Source organism: Salmo salar, chromosome ssa04 (genome assembly GCF_905237065.1).
Source record: "Salmo salar chromosome ssa04, Ssal_v3.1, whole genome shotgun sequence".
Classification (NCBI taxonomy): domain Eukaryota; kingdom Metazoa; phylum Chordata; class Actinopteri; order Salmoniformes; family Salmonidae; genus Salmo; species Salmo salar.
This window is the reverse complement of record NC_059445.1, coordinates 38,909,781-38,922,728: the sequence shown is the minus strand read 5'-3', so window position 1 is coordinate 38,922,728 and position 12,948 is coordinate 38,909,781. Positions and strand designations below refer to the sequence as shown.

General features: G+C 42.8%; 1 long non-coding RNA gene across 1 annotated transcript; it reads right to left on the bottom strand.

Moving 5' to 3' along the window:
* Positions 1-478: 478 nt before the first annotated feature.
* On the bottom strand, positions 479-9,686 carry LOC106603012 (uncharacterized). Its single transcript, XR_001328344.2, has 4 exons — positions 9,359-9,686; positions 2,901-3,000; positions 2,201-2,265; positions 479-2,028 (listed from the first exon to the last, which is right to left on the bottom strand). It is a non-coding gene; the product is annotated as an uncharacterized lncRNA (long non-coding RNA).
* Between the last annotated feature and the right edge of the window lie 3,262 nt (positions 9,687-12,948).

Sequence of the window (12,948 nt, the reverse complement as noted above, 5' to 3'; positions counted from 1 at the left end):
CCGTCATTGTTTTTTCAAGTGGATGCTTTACTCTTTTTTTTGGTAATAAAATAACCATGAGTATTCACATACCTGCTGCGCCTTGGTCCATTCATGAAGACAACCGTTACAGACAGACCAATACCTCACGAGGCTTCTCCACTCTAAGCTGAGACCTTGAAACTGAGATATCTTTCATTTGTTCTCAAAACACGGTCGTTTGTTCTCAAAACAACGTTTGGTCGTACTGCCAAATTGCAGGTACTGATAGGTGCTATTTGTAGTCAGCCACTTGCAAGAACATAGAAAATTGTTATTAGAACAGCACATGAATAGAACACAGAAATTGGTTATAAGAAAAGCAAACATTAATATTCCCATTACATTCCATCCTCTTATCACTATGTGTGATAACCATTCAATTCTAGCTTCTATATCAAAATATTCTATACTCTATTAAAGTAAGGGAAATCAACACAAGTACAAAACAGACACTTCATCATTTCAAACCCTTTATTCTGGGTTGTACAATCCACTTAGTATGGTATTACTATAATCATAATAAAGGTTATACTTTATTAATGGGAGTGAGTATCAAAAATACACAACGGATCTGTAGATTCAGAGGTGAATAAATATCTTGATGTTAACCATTGTTTCCATATTTCTTTCCACACTTGGGTTGCATTGACCTATGTTTTCACTAACTGTCCCTGGGACATCCACCTAGTCAAAACATAAAACCCAGTTGTTTAACTTGCTCATCAGCTCAGTGTTCAACATAATGTAAACAGGTTAAGGGTTTAGATGACCTTACTCTCAACTTGCTAAAAGGAAAATAACCCGGAGGAAATGGGGGCTCATCCAGAGTTGGCATCTAACTGTTTCACCATCCTCTTCACCATCCTCTGGAGGAGTAGAAAGCAAGATAGCTGCTGAAATCTTATCAGCCAGAGAGGCACATCGCCTTACAGTATGTTAATAACATTTCACAGGGAAGAGAGAGAGATCACGTTATAACAGTTTCACACCAACCTTGCTAAGAATGAGATTGTAGCTTGGGCTAACCTTGTAACAATCTAGTGTCTCTCCTCATTTTTAGGGCACAGCTCTGTCTCTAGAAGTTTTGCCTTTCCAAATCATAATCAAAATTATTGATACATTATCCAACCCAAATTTAGTGCTTCACGTTGGATCTGTCACTTTAATTTAAGACCCTCACTTTTCTCATCACTTGTGGTAATGACAGATTGGTATTTCAATGCATTGTTAGTCTAAATTACAACATTTTGCAGTGTGCAAACCTCCACAATCAACCCAATACCCCAAATAAACAATTTTCGACAAGCCTAAATCAATTACGGGCACTCATTCTTCCTTTCCTGCCGTTTCTTCATGTTCTTCTTCAGATAGTGTTTCAGTTTGTCCTTTTAATGGCACATGTTCAAAGTGGATGGCCCTTGATAATGTCTCTCACCTGAGCCGCCACTGTCCTTTACAGTCCATTAGGCCTTTGTCCATTATCCTACCAGTACACCAGCAGCATGAGAGAAGTTTGGACTGGATCTCTCTCCATGCTCACCCCACATCACCCCATGTCGCTCCTGAGAGAAAAAACATGAGAGAAAAGGCAGTTGATAGCGTCGACTGATGTGTACAGGTTGCTGGCTTGGACTCAGGTCTCACGGTAGAAGTGGTGAAGGACCATACTGAACGCCATTTTCACCAATTTCAGCCGGTTAGAGGGGGTGTTGAGGATCACACTGTTCATCGGCCGAATTATCTTCCATGCATCTAGACACCATCTCCGCCATTACCTCGATAGAGTACAGACCAGAACAACAGTTTGGTTTAGGGCATTTGTAACTCAGGAAATCCAGACTTCTAAGACAAATGTCTTAGAGAATAACAACACACAGTTGAAACCATTTCCCTCCCAAATTGGCTTATACTCCCCTATCATCTTGGCGATCTCACTGCAGAGTTACAGGTCAGGGAGTTAGAGGGCTAATCCTCAGGGAGAAATCCCGACCATCCAGCAAACCCAATCTGGTGAGATTTGTTATTGAAGCAGGACAAAAACAAAGAAAAGAAAACAACAACAGCAATACACATATATCACTTGAGGTGGGGGAAAATGTCTATTAATTTAGAATGACTGTCATCCATGGTGACTGTCATCCAGGCAGGCATGTGAAAAAAAAACAATTTGCATATTTACCAAAGGGCCCCAGGGGACTGGTAATTCCCCCTTTGGACACACGTCCAAAAAAACAACAACACTGCCTGTTAAATCAAATATAAATAAATTAGAATCAATAAAATTGTATTATCTCTTGATAACTCCATAAAGAAATAATTGCATCCCATAAGGTAATGGTAAAGTAGACTAGAGACAGCTCTCTCCCTCTGTCCTTCTCGTGGTCTGAATCACACAAACGACTATTGATAAATTATAAACTTCTTCTTAATTATTTGTTTTTACATAGCCCATAAAAAACAATGTCTCCTATCTTCCTAGTAAGGGTGATCAGGCCTCACCAGGAAGTCAGAACAGAGGTCAGAGGTCAGTCAGCCCTATTAAGTGAGTGTTTGTTTTCCTGTACCTCAGACATTATTTAAAGATATTTCAAACATTTTGTGTATCAGGTTTACATTGGGTTATTCAGTACATTTCTTCTAATCAAGACAATTTACATGTGTGCAACCAAAACTCTGACAATAGATAATTTCATTTGTGTACAGCATTCTTTCTAGCCCGTGAAAATCCCCCCCCCCCCAAAAAAAGAAAACCACACTTCTAAATCAAACAGAGTATTAACCACTAACAAATATTACTTAACAGGTGGGTTGTGTGTGGGTGCTGGCATGTGTGTGGCAAAAATCATAGGGTAAACAGAAACAAAATGGCCAGGCCTTACTTAATTTTTGAGGTCCCTTAACAGCTGGATCCGGCACTTTTTACTGCTCTCCCAAGGCACCTGCCTCAGGAAGCCCCTTCAAAGGGAGATATACAGAATCCTTGATAAACATTAAAAAAAATACTTGTTAGCGGACATTCCATCAGTCCTGGAAGAAAGAAACTAAACATGTACTTAGTTTTCACTATGCTACACTTTAATCAGTACTAAAAATTCTTAATTTAATCGAGTTTACTGCATCTTGGGCAGGAAGTCTTAATAAACCCATGCGTATACAGAAATATGCTTCAGACACATTTATACTCAGTCATATCAGATGCTATGGTGTCCCGCAATCCCTCTGTCTTACTCCTTCAAATTACTCAAATATTCCATTATTAGATTGCTAATGACCATTATTTACTTCATTTACTTACTTTCACTAGTCTCCATAATCCATTTCCTTCTACTAAAACCCTGCTGGTTCCAATAGGAATATCTCATCACTACTGCTTATACACACAGATCACTTTCAAACCACATTTTGCTTTTTCCCCTATTGCAAGGGTTAAAACAAAACATAACAAACATGATAACTTTCTCCATATTGGAAGGCATTGTTCTCATTTTAGTATACCTTCAAAAAGTTACACTATATTTTTATTACCAATCTGTTGGATATTCAGTTTCTACTTCAATATTTATTAAAATGTCTGTTATTTTAAGATTGATATGTAATGCTTTGGAGGGATCAATATATATTAACTGGGTTGCACTGTCTCAGTCCCCAGTAGATGTCGCACTCAGTCCATAATAAGTCTGGCACCTGAGATAACAGGGAAACAGATGCAGTATTCATTTTGTCTACTCACGAATTGGTTTAGAACTTCATCATTTGGGATATTAAAAAAAAATCCATCGGGATTACAATAAATTGGAGCCTTTTATGTTTAGTCAACAGAAAATCATGTTCAAAATGAATTGGTTCTATTTAACAGGGCTTATTGCAAAAGGCATTATCAGGGTGGAGGAAATCTTTTATTGGTTAAGTGTAAGTCAAGTCCTGTACAATGTTGTAACCTTATCATAGAAATGATCCATAAAGGACCACTCTGAACATTCCTCAGAATACTTTGTCACCACTCACGTCTACATGTCGGTGTGCTAGTTGTATATTATTATTATTTCTCTATTCTTACTTCATCAGATCATCATAATAACCCATTATACAAATGTTATGTTACTTTCTCTAGTAACCCATTATTCACTTGTGTTACATCCCAAATTCCTCATCTACACCAGTGTTCTATTCATACAGGGGTTTAGATATTTACACTAGTTATATTTAAACTGCATATTTGGAAATAGTTCTCTTCTTTCCATTCATAATAACGTTATACATCAAACTCCACTGATGAGACATGTTATCCTCATATCATCTAAAGTCGTGTTGTCCTCAGAGACATGTTATCCTCGTTACCAATGAGACGTGTTATCCTCGACGTTAACGAGACATGTTATCCTCCTTACTAACGAGACATGCTATCCTCGGAGACATGTTATCCTCTGAGATTTCGGAGACACGTTATCCTCTACCTGTAGATCCAATGGCGGTGTTGGACAGACCCTAGATAATGTTGCTAATCAGCTCATACAGAACTGGAAAACTCAGCTCACACAGAACAGGTTGTTGCATTCATCCATCTCTTTCACACGTAAGTTAGTCCCCTGACAGCTCCCATTCACTCAATACTCAATAGCTCAATTTCAAACCTCTTATTAACCACATTTCTTTTGTTATCCACATTTTTCTCAATTTAGTATCTCCATCCAAATTTCAATCTTATTAGTAATAATTTCAATCCATCTATAATCCAAATTTCAATCAGCTTTTGTTATCCAAATTTCAATCAGCCAAATTCCAATCAATTTCAACTTTCACATCCACATTCACTTAGTACTATTCCCAAACACACTCAGTAATCTCCTCATTACCCACATGTATCGTTAACGAATCTCTCTGTTGTTACTTGCTATGCACATAAATAACACCCTGTCACGACTTCCGCCGAAGTCGGTCCCTCTCCTTGTTCGGGCGGCGTTGGACCCGGAGTGGGGAGAAAGAGATACGGCGTTGGACCATTTCGAGGATTTCACACGCCACTTCCGGGCAGTCTTTGACCACCCGCCCGAGGGTAGAGCGGCGGGTGAATGTCTCTTTCATCTGAGGCAGGGGACGAGGAGCGCCCAGGAGTTCGCTATGGACTTTCGGACCCTGGCCGCCGGCGCGGGATGGAACAACAGGGCCCTGATCGACCACTATCGCTGCAGTTTGCGCAAGGACGTCCGTCGAGAGTTGGACTGCAGGGACACCACCCTCACCTTCGACCAGCTGGTGGACCTGTACATTCGGCTGGATAACCTGCTGGCCACCCACAGACATCCAGATAGGGGTCTGTCGGTTCCATCCCCCAGCACCACCGCTCCGATGCTCATGGAGCTGGGAGGTGCTGCGCTCAGGGAGACCGGAGGAGGTACCGTCTCATGCCGGTCGGTGTCGGGTTGGTTCCTCTGGGGGTCGAGGCAGCAGGCAGGGCACTCTGCCGTCACCCCAGGTGAGAAGGCACCATTCTCACCCAGAGCCCTCTGTTGCACACGTGTTTTTGTTTGTCAGTTTTCCTGTGTTTTCCCCGCATTCCCAGCATAAGGCGCTCGTTGATTCAGGCGCGGGTGGAATTTTATAAACAGATCATTTGCCCATAGTTTAGGGATCCCCATCGTTCCAGTGGCTATGCCCTTCCCAGTTCACGCCTTGGACAATCGACCATTAGGGTCAGGGTTGATTAGGGAGGCCACCGCTCCTCTGGGCATGGTGACGCAGGGGGGTTCACGGAGAGAATCAGTCTCTTCATTGACTTTCCTGCGTTTCCCGTGGTGCTAGGCCTACCCTGATTAGCTTGTCATGACCCCACTGTTTCATGGCAACGGAGGACTCTCACGGGGTGGTCGCGAGAATGCTCGGGGAGATGTTTAGGAGTTTCCGTTGGTGCTACTACGGTGGAAAGTCCAGATCAGGTCTCCACCGTGCGCATTCCCCCCGAATATGCCGATTTGGCTCTCGCCTTCTCCAAAAAGAAGGGGACTCAATTACCACCCCATCGACAGGGGGATTGTGCGATAAATCTCCTAGTAGACACTGCACTTCCCAGGAGTCACATGTATCCCCTGTCACAGGCGGAGACGGTGGCTATGGAAACATATGTCTCCGAATCCCTGCGTCAGGGGTATATTCAGTCCTCCACTTCACCCGCCTCCTCGAGTTTCTTTTTTGTGAAGAAGGAGGGAGGTCTCCGCCCATGTATTGACTATTGAGGCCTAAATCAGATCACTGTGAGGTACAGTTACCCGCTACCTCTTATCGCCACATCACCACTGCGATTGATTCAATGCACGGGGCGCGCTTCTTCACCAAACTAGATCTCAGGAGCGCTTACAACCTAGTGTATATCCGGGAGGGAGATGAGTGGAAGACGGCGTTCAGTACAACCTCAGGGCATTATGAGTACCTCCTTCATGCCGTATGGGTTGATGAATGCTTAATCAGTCTTCCAAGCCTTTGTAGATGAGATTTTCAGGGACCTGCCAGGGCAGGGTGTAGTGGTGTATAATGATGACATTCTGATATACTCCGCTGCACGCGCCGAGCATGTGTCCCTGGTACGCAGGGTGCTGGGTCGACTGTTGGAGCATGACCTGTACGTCAAGGCTGAGAAATGCCTGTTCTTCCAACAGTCCGTCTCCTTCCTACGCTGCTCATGTTCACCTTCAGCGGGCCGTGCTGTGCCAGAAAGCCAGCGGTGACCATCACCACAGTGAGATCCCGGTGTTCGCACCGGGGAACCGGGTCTGGCTCTCGACCCGAAACCTGCCCCTCCGCCTGCCCTGCTGGAAGCTGGGGTGCGGTTTGTGGGGCCATTTAACCTCCCTGGGCAAGGTGGGACATTTGCGTCCCACCTAGTCAACAGCCAGTGGAATCGTGTGCCGTGAAATACAAATACCTCATAAATGCTATAACTTCAATTTCTCAAACATATGACTATTTTACACCATTTTAAAGACAAGACTCTCGTTAATCTAACCACACTGTCGATTTCAAAAAGGCTTTACAGCGAAAGCAAAACATTAGATTATGTCAGGAGAGTACCCTGCCAAAAATAATCACACAGCCATTTTCAAAGCATGCATATATGTCACAAAAACCAAAACCACAGCTAAATGCAGCACTAACCTTTGATGATCTTCATCAGATGACACTCCTAGGACATTATGTTATACAATACATGGATGTTTTGTTCAATCAAGTTCATATGTATATCAAAAAACAGCTTTTTACATTAGCATGTGATGTTCAGAACTAGCATACCCACCGCAAACTTCCGGTGAATTTACTTAATTACTCACGATTAACGTTCACAAAATACATAACAATTATTTTAAGAATTATAGATACAGAACTCCTTTATGCAATCGCGGTGTCAGATTTTAAAATAGCTTTTCGGCGAAAGCACATTTTGCAATATTCTGAGTACGGCTAGCTAATTTGACACCCACCAAGTTTGGCCCTCACCAAACTCAGATTTACTATAAGAAAAATTGGATTACCTTTGCTGTTCTTCGTCAGAATGCACTCCCAGGACTACTACTTCAACAACAAATGTTGTTTTGGTTCGAAATAGCTCCGTTTTGTTCGTGCGTTGAGGTCAGTATCCGAAGGGTGACGCGCGGGCGCATTTCGTGACAAAAAATTTCAAAATATTCCATTACCGTACTTCGAAGCATGTCAAACGCTGTTTAAAATCAATTTTATGCGATTTTTCTCGTAAAATAGCGATAATATTCCAACCGGGCAACGTTGTATTCGTTCAAAGAGAGAAAGAAAAACATGGAGTCCTCTCGTGCACACGCGCTCCAGTGTCAGTGTTCCCTGCCTGACCACTCACAAAAACTCCTGCTGTTTTTCGCCCAGAGACTGCAGAGCTCTCATTCCACTTTCTGGCGCCTTCTGAGAGCCAATGAAAGCCTTAGAAAATGTCACGTTACAGCAGAGATGCTGTATTTTTGATAGAGATGACCTAGAAGGACAACAAATTGTCAGACAGGGCACTTCCTGCATGGAATCTTCTCAGGTTTTAGCCTGCCATATGAGTTCTGTTATACTCACAGACACCATTCAAACAGTTTTAGAAACTTTAGAGTGTTTTCTATCCAAATCTACTAATATTATGCATATTCTCATTTCTGGGCAAGAGTAGTAACCAGTTTAAATCGGGTACGTTTTTTATCCGGACGTGAAAATACTGCCCCCTAGCCCCAACAGGTTAAAGTCCTAAGGAGATTGAATGAGGTTAATTACAGGTTACAGCTTCCCCCCGATTACCGTATTAACCCCTCGTTCCATGTGTCTCTCCTCAGGCCGGTGGTGGCTGGCCTGCTCCAGGAGTCTGAGGTGCGGGAGGTTCCTCCGCCCCCTCTGGACATCGAGGGGGCCCTGGTGTATTCCGTTCGCTCCATACTGGACTCGAGGTGTCGGGCGAGGGGCCTTCAGTACCTCGTGGAGTGGGAGTGGGAGGGGTACGGTCCGGAGGAGAGATGCTGGGTTCCGGTGGAGGACGTGTTGGACCCTTCAATGCTGCGGGAGTTCCACCGTCTCCGTCCGGATCGCCCTGCACCTCGCCCTCCGGGTCGTCCCCGAGGCCGGTGTCGGCGCGCAGCTGGAGCCGCGCGTCAAAGGGGGGTACTGTCACGACTTCCGCCGAAGTCGGTCCCTCTCCTTGTTTGGGCGGCGTTCGGCGGTTGACGTCCCCGGATTTCTAGCCATCGCCGATCCACCTTTCATTTTCCATTTGTTTTGTCTTGTTTTCCCACACACCTGGTATTCATTCCCTCATTACATGTCGTGTATTTAACCCTCTGTTCCCCCCCATGTCTGTGTGTAATTGTTTATTGTTGAGGTTGGCACGCTTCCGGCTGGTTTGCGCCGGGTTTATTTTATTACCCGTGCTTTGGTGCAGCCTGTACTTTGTACTTGTGTTTTTGTACTTTGTGCTGCCTCACTGGTTTGTTGGGCATTTGTTTTGTGACGCAGTTTCGTTCTGTGCAAATGATTGCCTTAGTAAAGTGCTTTGTCCACTCATCTCTGCTCTCCTGCACCTGACTTCGACGCACCAGCTACACTCACCTCTTGACACACCCCGTACTCAAAAATTCCTTGTGTAATTTTTTTGTGGCTGCATACCACATAGACATTTCTTCTAAATACCTATAGATAGCTGTCAGCGGGGCTTTACATGGTACGGTTGCCCTCGCTCTAGTCTTCTCTTAAAACTAGTGAATAGTCTTCTCTCTATAAGACTATGGGTACCTTTTTATGTGTTACTTTTCTTTCCCCGTTTTATACGGATTCATTTAAATTGACTTACTGAAATCAGTTGCCGTCCCTCAATTGTTCATGGATGATGTGTCTCCTCCTGGGCAGCTCACAGTAAGGATCTGGACAGGTCCTCATCCTCTATTGGTCGGACATGAATTTCCCTCATGCTTCATAAAATGCTCCACCGGTTTTCCTCGCAGACCTCAACTGGAAAGCTCCGCAGGCAGAATCAATAATTCGGTTCGTGACGCCAAATGTTGTGGAAATATTCTTACACAGGGACACTCGAAGTCAATCTTAAATGAATCATTGTTTATTGTCAGCGCGCTGGAGAGGTTCCAACCAACTCAATGCACCATAGTACACGTCTGTCAGAAGCTCTCCTGGGGTAGTGCCAGCAGTTGTCTTATATACGGCTATACACAGATAAGTTGGATTTGCATGATTTAGCATAATGAATTAATCATTACCATGTTGTTTCATTCATGTGACAGACCAATACTGTTTCATAACATGTGATAGACCAACACCTCACGAGGCTTCTCTCTAAGCTGAAACCTTGAAACTGATATCTTTCGTTTGTTCTCAAAACACGGTCGTTCGTTCTCAAAACAACATCTGGGCGTCCTGCCAAATTGCAGCTCCTGATAGGTTTGATTTGTACAGTCAGCCACTTGCAAGAACAAAGAAATTGGTTATTAGAACAGCGTATGAATAGAACACAGAAATTGGTTTTAAGTATTGATGAGTCTGTGAAATTAACTTTTGATAACAAGCCAAATAGACAATTAGCCAAAACGAGACACGGTAGTTAGCTAGCTAGCCTACTTGATTTAGATCTTCTCTTGTCTTTATGTTAATGTTTTCTTTGAAAGCTGTAAAACATAAAATTGAAGAGCATTTGTCATTGGGCTAAAACGAACTGGCTAGTGATTCGATATGTAGCTAGCCAGCCAAAGAATGCTGTTGTAGGATTGCTCTATTTTACCAGTAAAATGTAGCTAGCTATGATCCCCATAGCTATAATTAGCTAGATAACTAAATAGCTAGGTATCTCATTAGGTGTCTGTTTATCTGTGAAATGTCATATGTTTCCTACAAATAATAGCTAAGCCTGCTGCTGTTGATTGTAATAAGTAATCTAGCCTAAGCCTGAAGCCTAACCCTTATGATGATGATAGATAAGTGTTACACAAATCAAAATATTTTAGATTTGAGATTCTTTCAAGTAACCACCTTTTGCCTTGATGACAGCTTTGCACACTCTCAACCGGCTTCATGAGGTAGTCACCTGGAATGCATTTCAATTAACAGGTGTGCCTTGTTAAAAGTACGTTTGTGTAATTTATTTCCTTCTTAATGCATTTGAGGAAATCAGTTGCGTTGTGACAAGGTAGGGGTGGTATACAGAAGATAGCACTATTTGGTAAAAGACCAAGTACATATTATGGCAAGAACAGCTCAAATAAGCAAAGAGAAACAACAGTCCATGATTTCTTTAAGACATGAAGGTCAGTCAATCCGGAAAATGTCAAGAACTTTGAAAGTTTCTTCAAGTGCAGTCACAAAAACCATCAAGCACTATGATGAAACTAGCTCTGATGAGGAAGCCCACAGGAAAGGAAGACCCAGAGTTGCCTCTGCTGCAGAGGATAAGTTCATTAGAGTTAACAGCACCTCAGATTGCAGCCCAAATAAATGCTTCAAAGAGTTCAAGTAACAGACACATCTCAACATCAACTGTTCAGAGGAGACTGCATGAATCAGGTATTCATGGTCATTAGACCGGTGAAAATCTGTCCTTTGGTCTGATGAGTCCAAATTTGAAATTTTTGGTTCTAACTGCTGTGTCTTTGTGAGATGCAGAGTAGGTGAACGGATGATCTCTGCAGGTTTTGTATTGAAGTCAATGTACCCAGAGAAGGACAGAAGCTAGATGTCCTCCGGCTGCACCACGGTGCAACACCATGCTACTGAGGCTACTGTAGACCTTCAATGAAAAACAGTGTTTTAATCAATTATTTGGTTCAAAACGTGACCAAGATCTGACAGGAAAGCCAATGATGCGCGCATAATTTCATTACTGTGTAGCCTAGGCAGACGAGCCTAGGCAAATTCGAGAAGGAATAATTCATTTCAACCAACAAGAGGGCTTTGTGTTGGAGCCTATTTCTTCCTATATAAGAAATAAGAGGTTGGCCTACCTGTTTAACAGACAAAATTAGGCTATTGGCTGCTATATCCATAGATTTGTCAGTCAATTCCTCCACCAATCAAGAATTGGCTTCCTATTTCGCAACAAAGCATCCTTCACTCATGCTGCCAAACATACCCTCGTAAAACTGACCATCCTACCGATCCTCGACTTTGGCGATGTAATTTACAAAATAGCCTCCAATACCCTACTCAACAAACTGGATGCAGTCTATCACAGTGCCATCCATTTTGTCACCAAAGCCCCATATACTACCCACCACTGCGACCTGTACGCTCTCGTTGGCTGGCCTTCGCTTCATAATCGTCGCCAAACCCACTGGCTCCAGGTCATCTACAAGACCCTGCTAGGTAAAGTCCCCCCTTATCTCCGCTCACTGGTCACCATAGCAGCACCCACCTGTAGCACGCGCTCCAGCAGGTATATCTCTCTGGTCACCCCCAAAACCAATTCCTCCTTTGGCCGTCTCTCTTTCCAGTTCTCTGCTGCCAATGACTGGAATGAACTACAAAAATCTCTGAAACTGGAAACACTTATCTCCCTCACTAGCTTTAAGCACCAGCTGTCAGATCAGCTCACAGATCACTGCACCTGTACATAGCCCATCTATAATTTAGCCCAAACAACTACCTTTTTCCCTACTGTATTTATTTATTTAATTTATTTATTTTGCTCCTTTGCACCCCATTAACTCTATTTCTACTTTGCACTTTCTTCTACTACAAATCTACCATTCCAGTGTTTTACTTGCTATATTGTATTTACTTTGCCACCATGGACTTTTTTTTGTATTTCTACTGTATTATTGACTGTATATTTGTTTTACTCCGTGTGTAACTCTGTGTTGTTGTATGTTGTCGAACTGCTTTGCTTTATCTTGGCCAGGTCGCAATTGTAAATGAGAACTTGTTCTCAACTTGCCTACCTGGTTAAATAAAGGTGAAATAAAATAAATAAAAAAAAACACCGTGCACTCTTTAAATAGAAGGTAAATAGACTACCTTCGTGTTGGTTGTCAGTGAAGGGCTGTTAAGTTAAAACCAAAACTCAAATTGAGGGTATGCCATAGTCCTACCTTTTATTAAAGAAAATGGCAAAAAGCATAGGCACTACCCCCTTCTTAGCTTTGTTCTGCGATGCTTTATGCTAGAAACAAGCTATAACGTACACGAGAAAGACGTGCCTCTGAAGCATATGGGGATATCATTGTTTTGTTTCTTCGACAATTCAGAGGCTGAGCTACAACCTTATATAACTGAGGAGACAAAACATTTACTTTGCTTGGGAAGTAATGTAATTCTGTCACTATCAATTGATTAAAACTTTTTCGGGATCGGTGTCCCTTCCACAGGACGGTTGAGCTAACGTAGGCTAATGCGATTAGCATGAGGTTGTAAGTAAGAAGAACATTTCCCAGGACACAA